Source organism: Phyllobates terribilis, unplaced genomic scaffold (assembly GCF_046119375.1).
Source record: "Phyllobates terribilis strain yellow unplaced genomic scaffold, ASM4611937v1 Scaffold_279__1_contigs__length_2497574, whole genome shotgun sequence".
Lineage (NCBI taxonomy): Eukaryota > Metazoa > Chordata > Amphibia > Anura > Dendrobatidae > Phyllobates > Phyllobates terribilis.
Genome location: NW_027363039.1, coordinates 2,047,165 through 2,064,059, shown reverse-complemented (window position 1 = coordinate 2,064,059; position 16,895 = coordinate 2,047,165).

Sequence of the window (16,895 nt, the reverse complement as noted above, 5' to 3'; positions counted from 1 at the left end):
TGATCGGAGCCTTAGTTACAGGATCCATCGGTCGTGGTCGGTGACGTCTTTTAGATGTGATTGGAGCCTTAGTTACAGGATCCATCGCTCGTGATCGGTGACGTCTTGTAGATGAGATCGGAGCCTTAGTTACAGGATCCATCGGTCGTGGTCGGTGACGTCTTGTAGATGTGATCGGAGCCTTAGTTACAGGATCCATCGCTCGTGGTCGGTGACGTCTTGTAGATGTGATCAGAGCCTTAGTTACAGGATCCATCGGTCGTGGTCGGTGACGTCTTGTAGATGTGATCGGAGCCTTAGTTACAGGATCCATCGGTCGTGGTCGGTGACGTCTTGTAGATGTGATCGGAGCCTTACTTACAGGATCCATCGGTCGTGGTTGGTGACGTCTTGTAGATGTGATCAGAGCCTTAGTTACAGGATCCATCGCTCGTGGTCGGTGACGTCTTGTAGATGTGATCGGAGCCTTACTTACAGGATCCATCGGTCGTGGTTGGTGACGTCTTGTAGATGTGAGCGGAGCCTTAGTTACAGGATCCATCGGTCGTGGTCGGTGACGTCTTGTAGATGTGATCGGAGCCTTAGTTACAGGATCCATCGCTCGTGGTCGGTGACGTCTTGTAGATGTGATCGGAGCCTTAGTTACAGGATCCATCGCTCGTGGACGTCTTGTAGATGTGATCGGAGCCTTAGTTACAGGATCCATAGTTCGTGGTCGGTGACGTCTTGTAGATGTGATCGGAGTCTTAGTTTCAGGATCCTTCGTTCGTGGTCGGTGACGTCTTGTAGATGTGATCGGAGCCTTAGTTACAGGATCCATCGCTCGTGGTTGGTGACGTCTTTCTAGATGTGATCGGAGTCTTAGTTACAGGATCCATCAGTCGTGGTCGGTGACATCTTGTAGATGTGATCGGAGCCTTAGATACAGGATCCATCGGTCATGGTCGGTGACGTCTTGTAGATGTGATCGGAGCCTTAGTTACAGGATCCATCGGTCGTGGTCGGTGACGTCTTGTAGATGAGATCGGAGCCTTAGTTACAGGATCCATCGGTCGTGGTCGGTGACGTCTTGTAGATGTGATCGGAGCCTTAGTTACAGGATCCATCGGTCGTGGTCGGTGACGTCTTGTAGATGTGATCAGAGCCTTAGTTACAGGATCCATCGCTCGTGGTCGGTGACGTCTTGTAGATGTGATCGGAGCCTTAGTTACAGGATCCATCGCTCGTGGTTGTTGATGTCTTTCTAGATGTGATCGGAGCCTTAGTTACAGGATCCATCGGTCGTGGTTGGTGTCATTTTGTCGATGTGATCAGAGCCTTAGTTAAAGGATCCATGTCATGACACAGCTGTTGGGTGGCCACAGATCAGGGGTTCCTATCCTGACCCTAACACTAGGGGGCACCCTAGCTCACCCTATTCCCCAGGATACCTCTGAAGGTGAGGATGCCGAGGCCTCCACTCTCGTTCTAACTCCTGAGTTAGCCCTCCGCTTGTTCTCCCCCACTCGGGGAAGAGGGGGCGCTACTGTGCACCGAAGTACACCCACCTGAAAAACAGGGTAGCACAGACAGGGATAAGCATAAAACTCCAGGCACACAAAATATTCTTTCATGGAGAGCAGTGACTATTCCGGCACAGAGTGGGACACAGCGCTGGAGGAGAGAGGAGGTGAGTGTAATTTTTTTTTTTTGTTTTTTTTTGTGAAGTGCTACAAGGATCAGGGGGTGCCAAGCATACCAGGATGAGGGGGGCCATACATACCAGGAGTCGCACTACAGGCACAGTGTGCCGGCTATTAAGGAAAATGAATATTCACTGCTCCCCACGCCTATGGGCGTGGGGAGCAGTGAATATTAATTTTATTTAGTAGCGGGCACAGTGCAGGCTGCTGCCTCCTGTGCCCCGCTACTCCACCGCTGTCGCTTCCCCTACATACCCCACCACCCACAGCCACAGTATTTATGTATATCGGACTATAAGATGCACCCCCCAACTTTTCTCCAAAATTCTGGAGGAACAAAGTGCGTCTTATAGTCCGAAAAATATGGTAATTTATTTCAGTTCTTCAATACAAAAGTGAAACTCATATATTATGTAGAGTCATTACACACAGAGGGATCTATTATATAGAGTCATTACATACAGAGGGATCTATTATATAGAGTCATTACACACAGAGGGATCTATTATATAGAGTCATTACACACAGAGCGATCTATTATATAGAGTCATTACACGCAGAGGGATCTATTATATAGAGTCATTACACGCAGAGGGATCTATTATATGGAGTCATTACACACAGAGGGATCTATTATATAGAGTCATTACACGCAGAGGGATCTATTATACAGAGTCATTACACACAGAGGGATCTATTATATAGAGTCATTACACACAGAGTGATCTATTATATAGAGTCATTACACACAGAGTGATCTATTATATAGAGTCATTACACGCAGAGGGATCTATTATATAGAGTCATTACACGCAGAGGGATCTATTATATGGAGTCATTACACACAGAGGGATCTATTATATAGAGTCATTACACACAGAGGGATCTATTATATAGAGTCATTACACACAGAGGGATCTATTATATAGAGTCATTACACACAGAGTGATCTATTATATAGAGTCATTACACGCAGAGGGATCTATTATATGGAGTCATTACACACAGAGGGATCTATTATATAGAGTCATTACATACAGAGGGATCTATTATATAGAGTCATTACACGCAGAGGGATCTATTATATAGAGTCATTATACGCAGAGCGATCTATTATATAGAGTCATTACACACAGAGGGATCTATTATATAGAGTCATTACACGCAGAGGGATCTATTATATAGAGTCATTACACGCAGAGAAATCTGTTATATAGAGTCATTACACGCAGAGGGATCTATTATATAGAGTCATTACACGCAGAGTGATCTATTTCACGTGTTTATTTCTGTTAATGTTGATGATTATGACTTACAGCCAATGAAAACACAAAAGTCATTATCTCAGTAAATTAGGATACTTTATAACAACAGCTTGAAAAATGATTTTAAAATCCGAAATGTTGTCCTACTCAAATCTATGTACAGTAAATGCCCTCAATACTTGGTCGGCTCCTTTCACTTCAATTACTGCATCAATGCGGCAATGTGGCATGGAGGGATCAGCCTGTGGCCCTGCTGAGGTGTTATGAAGCGCAGGTGGCTTTGATAGCAGCCTTCAGCTCGTCTGCATTGTTGGCTCTGGTGTCTCTCATCTTCCTCTTGATAATACCCCATAGATTCTTTATGGGGTTAAGGTCAGACGAGTTTGCTGCCAATCAAGCACAGTGATGCTGTTGTGTGTAAACCAGGTATTGGTACTTTTGGTCGTGTGGACAGGGGCCAAGTCCTGCTGGAGAATGACATTTCCATCTCCAAACAGCTTGTCGGCAGAGGGAAGCATGAAGAGCTGTAAAATGTCCTGGTAGACGGCTGCGCTGACTTTGGTCTTGGTAAAACACAGTGGACCTCCACCAGCAGATGACATGGCTCCCCAAACCATCACTGATTGTGGAGACTTCGCACTAGACCTCCTGCAGCTTGGATTGTGGCCTCTCCACACTTCGTCCAGACTCTGGGACCTTGATTTCCAAATAAAATGCAAAATTTCCTTTCATCTGAAAACAACACCTTGGACCACTTAGAACAGTCCAGGTCTTTTTCTCCTTGGCCCAGGTAAGACGCTTCTGGCGTTGTCTATTGGTCATGAGTGGCTTGACACAAGGAATGCAACACTTGTAGCCCATGTCCTGGATACGTCTGTGTGTGGCGGCTCTTGAAGCAATGACTCCAGCAGCAGTCCACTCCTTGTGAATCTCCCCCAAATTTTTGAATGACCTTAACAGTCATTTCAAGGCTGCGGTTATCCCGGTTGCTTGTGCTCCTTTTCCTACCACACTTTTTCCTTCCACTCAACTTTCCATTAATATGCTTGGATACAGCACTCTATGAACATTGAACAGCCAGCTTCTTTAGCAATGACTTTTTGTGGCTTACCCTCCTTGAGTGTGTCAATGACTGCCTTCTGGACATCTGCCAAGTCAGCAGTCTTCCCCATGATTGTGTAGCCTACTGAAACAGACTAAGGGGCATTTTATACGCTTAGGAAACCTTTGCAGGTGTTTTTTGTTAATTATTCTAATTTATTGAGATAATGACTTTTGTATTTTCATTGGCTGTAAGCCATAATAATCAACATTAATAGAAATAAACGCTTGAAATAGATCCCTGTGTGTGTAATGACTATATATAATATATGAGTTGTACTTTTTGTATTGAAGAACTGAAATAAATTTACTTTTTGATGATATTCTAATTTTGTGAGAAGCACCTGTAGATACAACCACAACCCCTTTTTGAAGTATAGGAACCGGTTCACAATTATCTCCACCTCCAGGAAAACAGAGAGATAAGGCATCTGCCTTAATGCCCTTGTTCCCCAGCCTATACGTGACAGTGACAAAAAAGTTAAACCTGGTAAAGAATAATGCCCATCTTGCTTATCTGGGCGTTAGACGTTTTGAAGACCCTAGATATACCAGATTCTTATGATCCGTGATTACCATAACCGGATGAAATGCCCCCTCCAAAAAATGACGCCACTCCTCAAAAGCCCACTTGATTGCCAACAGTTCTCTGTTACCAATGTCATAATTTCTCTCAGTGGGCGACAGTTTTTTAGAAAAGTATGCACACGGATGTCATTTACCAGGACACGCACCCTGCGACAAAACAGCCCCCACCACCACTTCAGACGCGTCAACTTCTACAATGAATGGCTGAGTGACGTCAGGCCGTATGAGAATCGGCGCAGATGCAAAACACTCCTTTAGGGTATTAAATGCCTCCCTGGCTGGACTGAACCATTTAGAATAGTCCGTCCCTTTCCTGGTCATATCCGTCAGAGGTTTGGCTACCACAGAAAAGTTTTTGATGAACTTGCGGTAGTAGTTGGCGAAACCCAAAAACCTTTGTAACGCCTTTAAATCCTCAGGACGCTCCCAATCCAGTACCTCCTGAATTTTTGCCGGATCCATGCGAAAACCGGTGGACGATAAAATATAACCCAAAAAAGGGATTTCCTCAACCAAAATCATGTATTTCTCTGGCTTGACAAATAATTTATTGTCTCTGAGTATCTGAAGGACCTGCCTGACATTTACCTGATGTGACTCAAGGTCAAGTGAATAAATTAATATGTCATCAAGATAGATCACCACAAATCTACCTGCCAGGTGTCATTAACAAAATGCTGAGAAACGGCGGGAGCATTAGTTAACCCGAATGGCATCACAAGGTTTTCATAATGACCCTCAGGCGTGTTGAAGTCCGTCTTCCACTCGTCCCCCTCTTTAATATGAATGAGGTTATATACCCCCCTGAGATCCAGTTTAGAAAACCATTTTGCACCCACAATCTGATTAAATAGGCCCGGGATGAGAGGGAGCGGATATGAATCCCAGACCATGATCAGACTGAGTTTGTGGAAATATAAGCAGGGGCATAACCCCCCATCTTTCTTCTTAACAAAGAAAAACTTTGCAGCAACAGGGGATGAGGATGGTCTGATATGACCCTTAGCCAAAATTTCCACAATATAGTCCTTCATGGCCTGCCTCTCCGGACCCGAGATATTATATAGTCTGCTCTTTGGCAGCTTGGCTCCAGGAACCAGATTAACAGCGCAGTCATAAGAACGATGGGGAGGGAGTTCTTGACACCCCTGCTCCGAGAACACGTCCTCAAAGTCTAACAGGTATTTAGGCACGGACTGGGTATCCACCCTAGCCAGCCGAGTGCCCAAACAGTGACCATGACAATACTCGCTCCATTTAACCACCTCCCACGTCTGCCAATCTACTGCAGGGTTGTGCAGCGTGAGCCCCAGTAGTCCCAGAACCACAGGAGAGGGCAGGCCCTCTAGCACAAAACAGTCAATACATTCTGAGTGTATGGCCCCAACCTGTAAATGTAACCCTCGGATTACTTGAGAAAAATACCCCCGGGTCAAGGGTATGTGTCTGGACAGTGTTTGCGGTTTGAGGCCCTGGGCCTGGACGAACTCAGCGTCAATCAAATTAAACCCCGTCCACTGTCCAGAAAGGCTCAAATGGTCACTTTATTTTTGCCCAGATGGATCTCGGCTGGTAGGAAGAATTGAGAACCACTCACGGAGGCGACACGTACACCTGGGTTGCTAACCTCCCCGCAACCCGAGTTCATTGGTTTCCTGGTGGCTGTTTTACGGCGAGGTAAGGAAGGACAAGCACCTATGTAATGACCCCTCCCTCCACAGTAAAAACACACACAGCCCCTTTATGCCCAAACTCCAGTTTGATCCCTAGAATGAGTTGCCCCACCCAACTGCATGGGCTTCTCAGATGACTCAGACCAGGGTTCCCTTAGCCCTGGATCTCCCGCACATTGGGGTGTCCCTTTTTGTCTGTGGTGAAGACGGTGATCAACCCGGATCGCCAGAGACATGGCCACTTCAAGGGAGACTGGAGTCTCATATAATGCAAGGGTATCCAATAACCATGCCGACAGCCCTTGACAAAATTGGCTATGGAGTGCGGGGTCATTACACTTAGTGTCCGTGGACCAACTACGAAACTCAGAGCAATACTCCTCTGCCGGCCGGACTCCCTGCTGCAGCTGACGTAGCATGGATTCAGCCAGGGAGACACGGTCGGCGTCTGTGTATATTAGACCCAGGGTAAGAAAAATTTCCTCCACTGTCCGGAGAGACTGGGAGTCCGGCAGGAGAGAAAAAGCCCATGCTTGGGGTCACCCTAAAGGAGCGCGATTACTATCCCCACCTGTTGCTCCTCGGTACTTGCAGAGGTAGGAAGTAACCGGAAGTAAAGCTTACAGGCCTCCCTGAAAACTACAAACCTGTCACGCCCCCCAGAGAACAATCTTGGCCTCTACTAGGGGTTGCCTGGAAGTAACAGTCCCCAAACCTGACGTGTTAGGGTTCTGAAAAACTACAGTGCGTAAGTCTGCTCACCCTATTCCCCGGGATAGATGAGGATGCCGAGGCCGCCACCCTCACCCTAACTCCTGAGTTAGCCCTCCACTTGTTCTTCTCCCCCACCCAGGGAAGAGGGGCGCTACTGTGTACTGAAGTACACCCACCCGACAAACAGGGCAACACATACAGGGATAAACAGAAAACTCCAGGCACACAAAATATTCTTTCACAAATAGCAGAGGGAAGCACCGGGGTGTGAAGGTAGGGGGAATAAACTAAAATGGAGAAGGAGCATTAGTTACAGGATCCATCGGTCGTGGTTGGTGATGTCTAGCAGCTGTGATCAGAGCCTTAGTTACAGGATCCATCATTCTTGGTTGTTATCATCTTGTAGATGTGATCAGAGCCTTAGTTACAGGATCCATCGGTTGTGGTTGGTGTCGTCTTGTAGATGTGATCAGAGCCTTAGTTACAGGATCCATTGGTCGTGGTTGGTGACGTCTTGTAGATGTGATCAGAGCCTTAGTTACAGGATCCATCGCTCGTGGTTGGTGACGTCTTGTAGATGTGATCAGAGCCTTAGTTACAGGATGCATGGGTCGTGGTTGGTGATGTCTTGTAGGTTTGATCTGAGTTTTAGTTACAGGATTCATCGGTTGTGATTGGTGCCGTCATGTAGATGTGATCTGAGCCTTAGTTACAGGATCCATCTGTCATGGTCGGTGTCTGTCTTGTAGATGTGATCGGAGCCTTTGTTACAGGATCCATTGGTCCTAGTCACTGTAGTCTTGTAGATGTGATTGGAGCCTTAGTTACAGGATCCATCGGTTGTGGTTGGTGACGTCTTGTAGATGTGATCGGAGCCTTAGTTACAGGATCCATCTGTCATGGTTGGTGTCTGTCTTGTAGATGTGATCGGAGCCTTTGTTACAGGTTCCATTGGTCCTAGTCACTGTAGTCTTGTAGATGTGATTGGAGCCTTAGTTACAGGATCCATCGGTCGTGGTTGGTGACATCTTGTAGATGTGATCGGAGCCTTAGTGACCGGATCCATCGGTCGTGGTTGGTGACGTCTTGTAGATGTGATCGGAGCCTTAGTTACAGGATCCATCGGTCGTGGTTGTTGATGTCTTGTAGATGTGATCCGAGCCTTAGTTACAGGATCCTTCAGTTGTGGTTGGTGACGTCTTGTAGATGTGATTGGAGCCTTAGTTACAGGATCCATAGTTCGTGGTTGGTATCATCATGTAGATGTGATCGGAGCCTTAGTTACAGGATCCATCGGTCGTGGTTGGTGACGTCTTGTAGATGTGATCGGACACTTAGTTACAGGATCCATTGGTTGTGGATGGTGACATCTTGTAGATGTGATCGGAGCCTTAGTTACAGGATCCATCGGTCGTGGTCGGTGATGTCTTGTAGATGTGATCGGAGCCTTAGTTACAGGATCCATCGGTCGTGGTCGGTGACGTCTTGTAGATGTGATCGGAGCCTTTGTTACAGGATCCCTCGGTCGTGGTTGTTGATGTCTTGTAGATGTGATCGGAGCCTTAGTTACAGGATCCATCGGTTGTGGTTGGTGTGCCATCTGGGCCGGGGGATTTGTCAATGTTTAATTTGCTGAGACGCAGGAGTACTTATTTTTGCGTTAAACTAGTTATATCAGGTGGTGAAGTTTGATTTTTGCCTTGTTGAAAGATCCCTAGATGATTCATTGGTGAACACGGATGAAAAGTGACTGTTTTGTATCTCCGCCTTTTCTTTGTCCTCTATAATTATTTTGTTATTATTGTCTTTTAAGGGGCTGATACCATCCGTTTTTTTTTATTTTTGGCATTGGGATTTTTTGGGATTTATTTTAATGTCTCTGGTAATTTGTTTCTCTGTAGATAACTTTGCTACCCTGATTTTCTTTTTTACATTTCTTATTGAGATCTTTAGGCTATGTGCATACATTGCGTTTTTGCAGCATTTTTTCCCGCAGGCAACACCTGCCCTCTTGGCAGTAGGGAAGCTACCTCAAAAAAGCAGGTTTTGCTGCGTTTTTTGTGCTTTTTTTACAGCGTTTTTGTCACTGTACATTTGTCTCTTTTGCATGCTGATAAAGTTTAATGCAAAAAAAAAATCTTATTCAACTTCCTCAGGTTTTGGCATCAAAAACACTGCAAAACCTGATACCTGCGTTTTTGCAGTGTTTTTTGCACTACTCATTGCTTTCAATGGGTGAAAAAGGCTGAAAATACGCTGAAAGAAGTGACAGGCTGTATTTTTCAAGAACCAAGGTATTGCACGAAAGATTGAGGACAAAAAAAAAACAAGCTATGTGCATGAGATTTCTGAAATCTCATACACTTTGCTGGTACGGTAAAATGCAGCTGAAAATTTGCATAAAAATGCATTAAAAAAACACTGAAAAATTGCAACGTGTGAACATAGCCTTATACTCCTGAAATGCTATTTTTGTATCTCAGCCTTCAAGATTTGGAATGCCCTTTGTTTTTGTCTTATTAAACTTTGTACTGTCTTATTTATCTGACGCGCCCCCTGGGCCGTGGGGTACCCGGTGCCGGGCCAGTAGATGCTGGGGGGATGTCACAGTGGCAGTGACCCGGTCCGTGGCCCAGGGCGGTCAATAAAAAGGGGTTATTGATAGGGGATTTATAGTGATTGTATAAAGTTCGTGACGCCACCTGTGGTATGCGGCTAAGGGTGCCGCCGCTCCGGAGCAGTCCTCTGGAGCTGATGTTACTGCAGCAGGGATGGTGTGGCTCTCCACAGGTAGAGCTTAGCTCCAGGGCAGTGTAGATGTTATGGGTTATGCTGGGCATTGTAGTGCATGGGTTGATGGCTCAGCAATAATCAGTCCACAACCTAATGGCGGTTTCCTCTTAGCTTTACTGGTAGTGATTACACAAGCCGGGACTAGGGTACTGGCTAGAAGTGGAAGTCCGGGCAGCCTGGAAGCAAGTAAAGAATCCTCCTTGCCAGGTGAAGTTGGAGGCCTTCCCTTTCCACTAAACTCTTTGGCCCTGCTGCTTGTAGCTGTGCGGTGGCCCTCGTCCCTGAGTGCAATGTCTTTTTGCTCACCCGTATGGCAGGCAGCTCGGGTCTTGCTGATGCGTCGCTCCCACGTGGCGGTGCTGGGCCCTGCGATGCTGCTGAGGCTCCGGGCGTCTGATGGGGCCAGGAGACCTGCAATCTCCTGCCCTCTGGTTTCTGCTGCTGGGCCTTCGGTGCCCCCACAGCCTCGGACTCCGGTGTCCAGTTCCTCTGTGCTGGTTCTTCTGGGGTGAGCTGCTGAGCAGCTCCAGTCCCCAGCTCCTCTCTCCTCAACGTCCTGACTTCAACTCCTCACACTAAGACTAACTAACCCCGCCTCGCCTCCAGATCCTAGTTGCCAAGGGGAGAAACTCCCCTTGCTGGTCTGGAGCCAGGAAAGTGTTGTATGCTTAGTAAAACCTGATTAGGGGACCCCTGCTTGCTTCCAGGCATGGCATCACCTCTTGTGAGGGAGGCAATGCCACTGTGGCAACCGGACCCCTGGAGTGTCACATTCCCCCCTAGTTAACTTCAGTACTCCCGGACTGAGGATACCTTTTAAAATTAACAAATAACAATTCACATTACAAACAGGTTACAAAATCAAAAATTACAAAAACCCAACAAAAACTGAAAGCAGTCACTGCGGCGCTTAGTCCTTACGCCACAATCCTGGTAACTGTAATTTGGCTGGTGGGAACCGCATCAACCCACTTTGTGCATCGTCCCTGGGCGTGGCTTCAGGGCACTCTTTCGTTGGGCCTGGTCTCCAGCCACGCCTGCGGTTTATTTTCTAGGCCTATTAGAAACTATTTTCAATATTGTCCTGACCACACCTAGTCCTGTGGCCCAATTGTCCATAAATTCAACAAATATACTTTTGCAAGACTATTTAATGGGTACAACTATAAACAACATACACTTTAGTTCTCTTATACTTTATACTTTAGTTTCTCCAGCGAGCAGGGAGCTGACCTTTTGGACTCCTGGTCGATCTACATAGTACGTTAGTTGTCACTGCCCTACGCTGGTCCCTAGTGTCTACCCCTGGTGTGGTGGGTTCAGTGTGATCTACACTTCGGGTAGTCTGAGGTAACACCGGTAGGCTGGGTAATCTCCTACAAATTCTTTGGCTCACCCTGGGTACTACAGGTTCACTGCTAGCAGAGGGTAGATTCTCCTGATCTGCTGCTGATGAAGCATCTGTCTCTGGGGCCGACTGGTCTTCCAGATGTTCTGGAGCCTCTGCAGCTTCCGGTGAGGCCGCTTGGAGAAAGGTCAGGACCGGTACCACAATCGCTTTGTTCACCTGCGTCCAAGACCGGGGAAATTCTCTGAGGACTGTCTGAACCGTTTCTTCCACCTCTTCTGTGGGCTGAGGGCTGTCTTCTTTGTGTTTCAACTGTTCAGGACATATCTTCAAGTGATCTCTTGAGACTGCCGCTGAAGTTTCCCCTCCATCTTTGCTGATGAGGCACACTTTGGTGTTGTCGTAATTTGAGGGTAGGACGGTGTATGGCTCAACCTCCCACTGGTCATTTAACTTGTGGACTCGTCTTTTCCTCTTAAGTACCTGTTCTCCAGGTGATAAGGGAACGGCAGGTGCATGCTGATTATAAGTTTTCTCTTGCTTCTGTCTTGCCTGGGACAAACTTCTCTCAACACATTCTTGCACCTTGCGGTATTGTTGCTGCCACTCGGTATCCCAATCCGCATCTGGTGAGGTCGTCTCTGGTGTTAAGACTCCCATGTCTAAGTCAATGGGTAGTCTACCAGGTCTTGCTCTCATCAGGTAAGCAGGTGTACAGTTGGTGGAGTTCACCGGGATGTGATTATATAGGTCCACCAAATCTGGTAACTTCTCTGGCCACAGGCTACGTTCTTTAAGGGGCAACGTCTTCAACAGGTCTATCACCACCTGGTTCATCTTTTCACACAACCCATTGGTCTGGGGATGATACGGCGTCGTCCTTATTTTCTTGCAACCGCACAAGTTACAGAATTCCTGGAACACCTCTGCTTTAAAGGCTGGACCTTGGTCGGTAAGCACCCGTTCAGGGTAACCGTGCGGGCCACAAAAGTGCTGTTGGAACGCTTTGGCTGCCGTCTGAGCCGCCTGGTCTTTTACTGGCACTACTACCAGGAACCGGGAGTAGTGGTCTACTATGGTTAGCGCGTAGACATAGCCTGACCTGCTTGGGGCTAGCTTCATGTGGTCCAAGACTACCAGTTCTAGTGGCTGTTTGGTGATGATGGGCTGCAGGGGAGCCCTCTGGCTGTCACGGTCTTTTCGTCTCAGGTTGCATGGACCACATTCTCGACACCATCTCTCGATTGCTTTCCTCATGCCAGGCCAGTAGAATTGCTCACGTAACAGGACTTCCAACTTCTTCCACCCGAAGTATCCTGCTCCATCGTGGTACGCTTCTAAGACCATTGACGCATCCCGCCTCGGGACTACCACCTGCCAGACCAGTTCATGTGTCCGGGAGTTGATGCTTCTTCAACACAGCTTTCCTTTGTAGATGAACAGTTTGCCCTTCTCCTTCCACAACTGTTGGGTCTCCTGTGGAGCATCTGGATCAGGGTATGAGTCAGCTTGCATCAGCAACTCCTTGACTAGGCGGACAGCCGGGTCGCTATCCTGCGTTTCTGCCCATCCATGGTGGGGCAATGGGTTGAACGTGGCCTCTCTGTTGGTGGAGCTCTTGTCCCTTACATAGTGGGAGCACTGGGTCACCCCATGACGATGGAAAGCGGGTATCTCTATCTCCTCCAGCTCTTCCAGGTCTTCTCCCCCATCTGGCAAGTTGGGCATCCTAGACAGCGCATCAGCATTTGCATTTTTATGCCCCGCCCGATACTTGATGGTAAACTCGTAGTTAGACAGTCGGGCCATCGATCTTTGCTCTAGGGCACCAAGCCTCGCAGTCTCCTGGTGCATCAGCGGGTTATTGTCCATGAAGACTGTAAATTTGGAGGAGGCGAGATAGTGCTTGAAGCGCTCTGTTACAGCCCAGACTATGGCGAGAAACTCCAACTTGAAGTAACTGTAGTTGTCGGGGTTCCTTTCCGCGGGCCGGAGCTTCCTGCTGGCATAGGCAATCACTCTCTCTCTGCCTTGCTGTACCTGGGACTGCACCGCTCCCAATCTCACGTTGCTGGCATCTGAATGGAGTATAAAGGGTTGGCCATAGTCGGGGTAGGCCAGGACTTCGTCTCCGGTCAGAGCCATCTTCAGTCGGGTGAAAGATTCGTCTTCTGGTTTACCCTATTTGAACGGAGGTTTCGGGTTCTTGGCCTTCTTGGACTGGCCTACCAGGAGGTCCTGCATGGGTGCTGCTATCTTGGTGAAACCCTTGATAAATCTCCTGTAGTAGCCTACCAGCCCGAGGAACTGCCGCACTTCCTTGATAGTGGAGGGTCTTAGCCAGTCCTTGATTACGGTGACTTTTTCAGGGTCTGGCGCTACACCTTCGGCGCTTACCACATGATCTAGGTACTGCACCTTGGGCTTTAACAGGTGGCATTTGGACAGCTTTACCTACAGGCCAAAACCAGATAGGGCTTCAAACACCTCGGCCAGGTGCTCCAGGTGGTCTTCATATGTCTTCGAGTAGACAATTACGTCGTCCAGGTACAGCAGGACAGTTTCGAAGTTCTTGTGTCCTAGGCAGCACGCCATTAACTGCTGGAAGGTTCCTGTGGCATTGCAGAGCCCGAATGGCATGCAGTTGAACTCGCTGAGGCCCATTGGTGTTGTAAACGCGGTCTTTTCTTTGTCCGCCTCTGCCACAGGAACCTGCCAGTACCCACTATTGAGATCCAAAGTGGAGAAATAATTAGCAGATCTTAGTGCAGCTATTTAGTACTGTGCATAGGAGGGGAGAGAGGGGCTGATATGGATGGAGTGCAAAGAGTGTGTGCAAGGACTGTGGATGTGAGTGAGTGCAGCTGCCAGAATAGAAATTATACAAGTAAATATGGTGAATACTTGATGCAGTGCAAATGATCTGGAAGTAGGTTTCTTTGAATGTCTTACCTGCTCCTGCCCTTTCTGCTGTGTTTAATGGCCAGGCATTTTGAAAAAATGGCACTTGGACAAAATGTACATAAATGCTCCCCGCCCCTGCATAAATCCTTCCCCAAAGCTCTGTCTGAATATTTAGGAGAGTTTGCTCTCTATTACTAAATTAGCTCGTTACTAGTGATGAGCAAGCTCTAAAATGCTGGAAGTGCTCGTTGCTCGGGCCGAGTAAATCGTAATGCTCGGGTGCTCGACCCGAGCAATGAGCCCAATCTAAGTCAATGGGAAACTCGAGCATTCTTCTGGCGGCCCCCACCTCGGAGGTCTGCAGGGGGCCTAAAAATTGCCCAAATCGATGGGAACAGTGCTCAAATTACATGGGAAGACCCCTGGAAGCATCTCTGACTCCCAGGTCACTGCTGTGAACAATGTTGTCAGAGTATTACACCACTTTTACGGACTCACAATAAAAAATACAAAAACAAAGCCAAAATGGATTTTCCCGGAAAAAAAACGTTAAAAGGACATTCTTTCCAGGGTAATGGCTTGTATACAAGGCAAAAAAAACAACACAAAAAAGTGCTCCTCCACACCTTGGGCTATGTTCACATGCATTTTTGTAGTTTTGCATCGCTTTCCATGGTGAAAAATACATTCACCGGTAAATATCATTTTAACATTTTACTAACTTACCTACCCATGTGGTATGTGAGACATGATCAGACACATCCTCTTTCATTTATGAAGGAGGGACTCTGAAAGTCACAAAGCCTATTTTTATAGGGCCGTCAGGCGGCCCTTAGTACTGTTAAAGGGCCAGCAGTCAGCCCTCACTATTGTTAAGACGACACCGACCACGACTGATGGATCCTGTAACTAAGGCTCCGATCACATCTACAAGAAGTCACCAACCACGACCGATGGATCCTGTAACTAAGGCTCCGATCACATCTACAAGATGACACCAACCACGACCGATGGATCCTGTAACTAAGGCTCCGATCACATCTACAAGACGACACCGACCATGACCGATGGATCCTGTAACTAAGGCCCCAATCACATCTACAAGACATCACCAACCACGACTGATGGATCCTGTAACTAAGGCTCCAATTACATCTACAAGAAGTCACCGACCACGACCGATGGATCCTGTAACTAAGGCTACGATCACATCTACAAGACGTCACCGACCACGACCGATGGATCCTGTAACTACACTGTGTGCCAAATTATTAGGCAAATGAGTATTTTGATCACATGATACTTTTTATACATGTTGTCCTACTCCAAGCTGCATAGTTTGAGAGACAACTACCAATTAAGTAAATCTGGTGATGTGCATCTCTGTAATGAGGAGGGGTGTTGACTAATGACATCAACACCCTATATAAGGTGTGCTTAATTATTAGGCAACTTCCGTTCCTTTGGAAAAATGGGTCAGATGAGAGATTTGACGGGCTCTGAAAAGTCCAAAATTGTGAGATGTCTTGCAGAGGGATGCAGCAATCTTGAAATTTCCAAACTTTTGAAGTGTGGTCACCGAACAATCAAGCGTTTCATGGCAAATAGCCAACAGGGTCGCAAGAAGCGTGTTGGCCAAAAAGGCGCGAAGTAACTGCCCATCAATTGAGGAAAAATCAAGCGTGAAGCTGCCAAGATGCCATTCGCCACCAGTTTTGCCATATTTCATAGCTGCAACGTTACTGGAGTATCAAAAAGCACAAGGTGTGCGATACTCAGGGACATGGCCAAGGTAAGGAAGGCTGAAAAACGACCACCTTTGAACAAGAAACATAAGATAAAACGTCAATAATAGGCCAAGAAATATCTTAAGACTGATTTTTCAAAGGTTTTATGGACTGATGAAATGAGAGTGACTCTTGATGGGCCAGATGGATGGGCCAGAGGCTGGATCAGTAAAGGGCAGAGAGCTCCACTCCGACTCAGATGCCAGCAAGGTGGAGGTGGGGTACTGGTATGGGCTGGTATCATCAAAGATGAACTTGTGGGACCTTTTCGGGTTGAGGATAGAGTTAAGCTCAACTCCCAGACCTACTGCCAGTTTCTAGAAGACAACTTTTTCAAGCAGTGGTAGAGGAAGAAGTCGGTATCGTTGAAGAAAAACATGATTTTCATGCAGGACAATGCTCCATCACATGCATCCAACTACTCCACAGCGTGGCTGGCCAGTAAAGGTCTAAAAGAAGAAAAAATAATGACATGGCCCCCTTATTCACCTGATCTGAACCCCATAGAGAATCTGTAGTCCATCATAAAATGTGAGATCTACAGGGAGGGAAAACAGTACACCTCTCGGAACAGTGTCTGGGAGGCTGTGGTGGCTGCTGCACGCAATGTTGATCGAAAACAGATCAAGCAAGTGACAGAATCTATAGATGGAAGGCTGTTGAGTGTCATCATAAAGAAAGGTGGCTATATTGATCACTGATTTTTTTAGATTTTGTTTTTGCATGTCAGAAATGTTTATTTCTAAATTTTGTGCACTGATATTGGTTTACCTGGTGAAAATAAAAAAGTGAGATGAGATTATATTTGATTTTTATTAAGTTGCCTAATAATTCGGCACAGTAAAAGTTACCTGCACAAACAGATATCCTCCTAAGATAGCCAAATTTAAAAAAAAAAAAACTCCAACTTCCAAAAATATTAAGCTTGGATATTTATGAGTCTTTTGGGTTGATTGAGAACATATTTGTTGATCATTAATAAAAATAATACTCTAAAATGCAACTTGCCTAATAATTCTGCACACAGTGTAAGGCTCTGA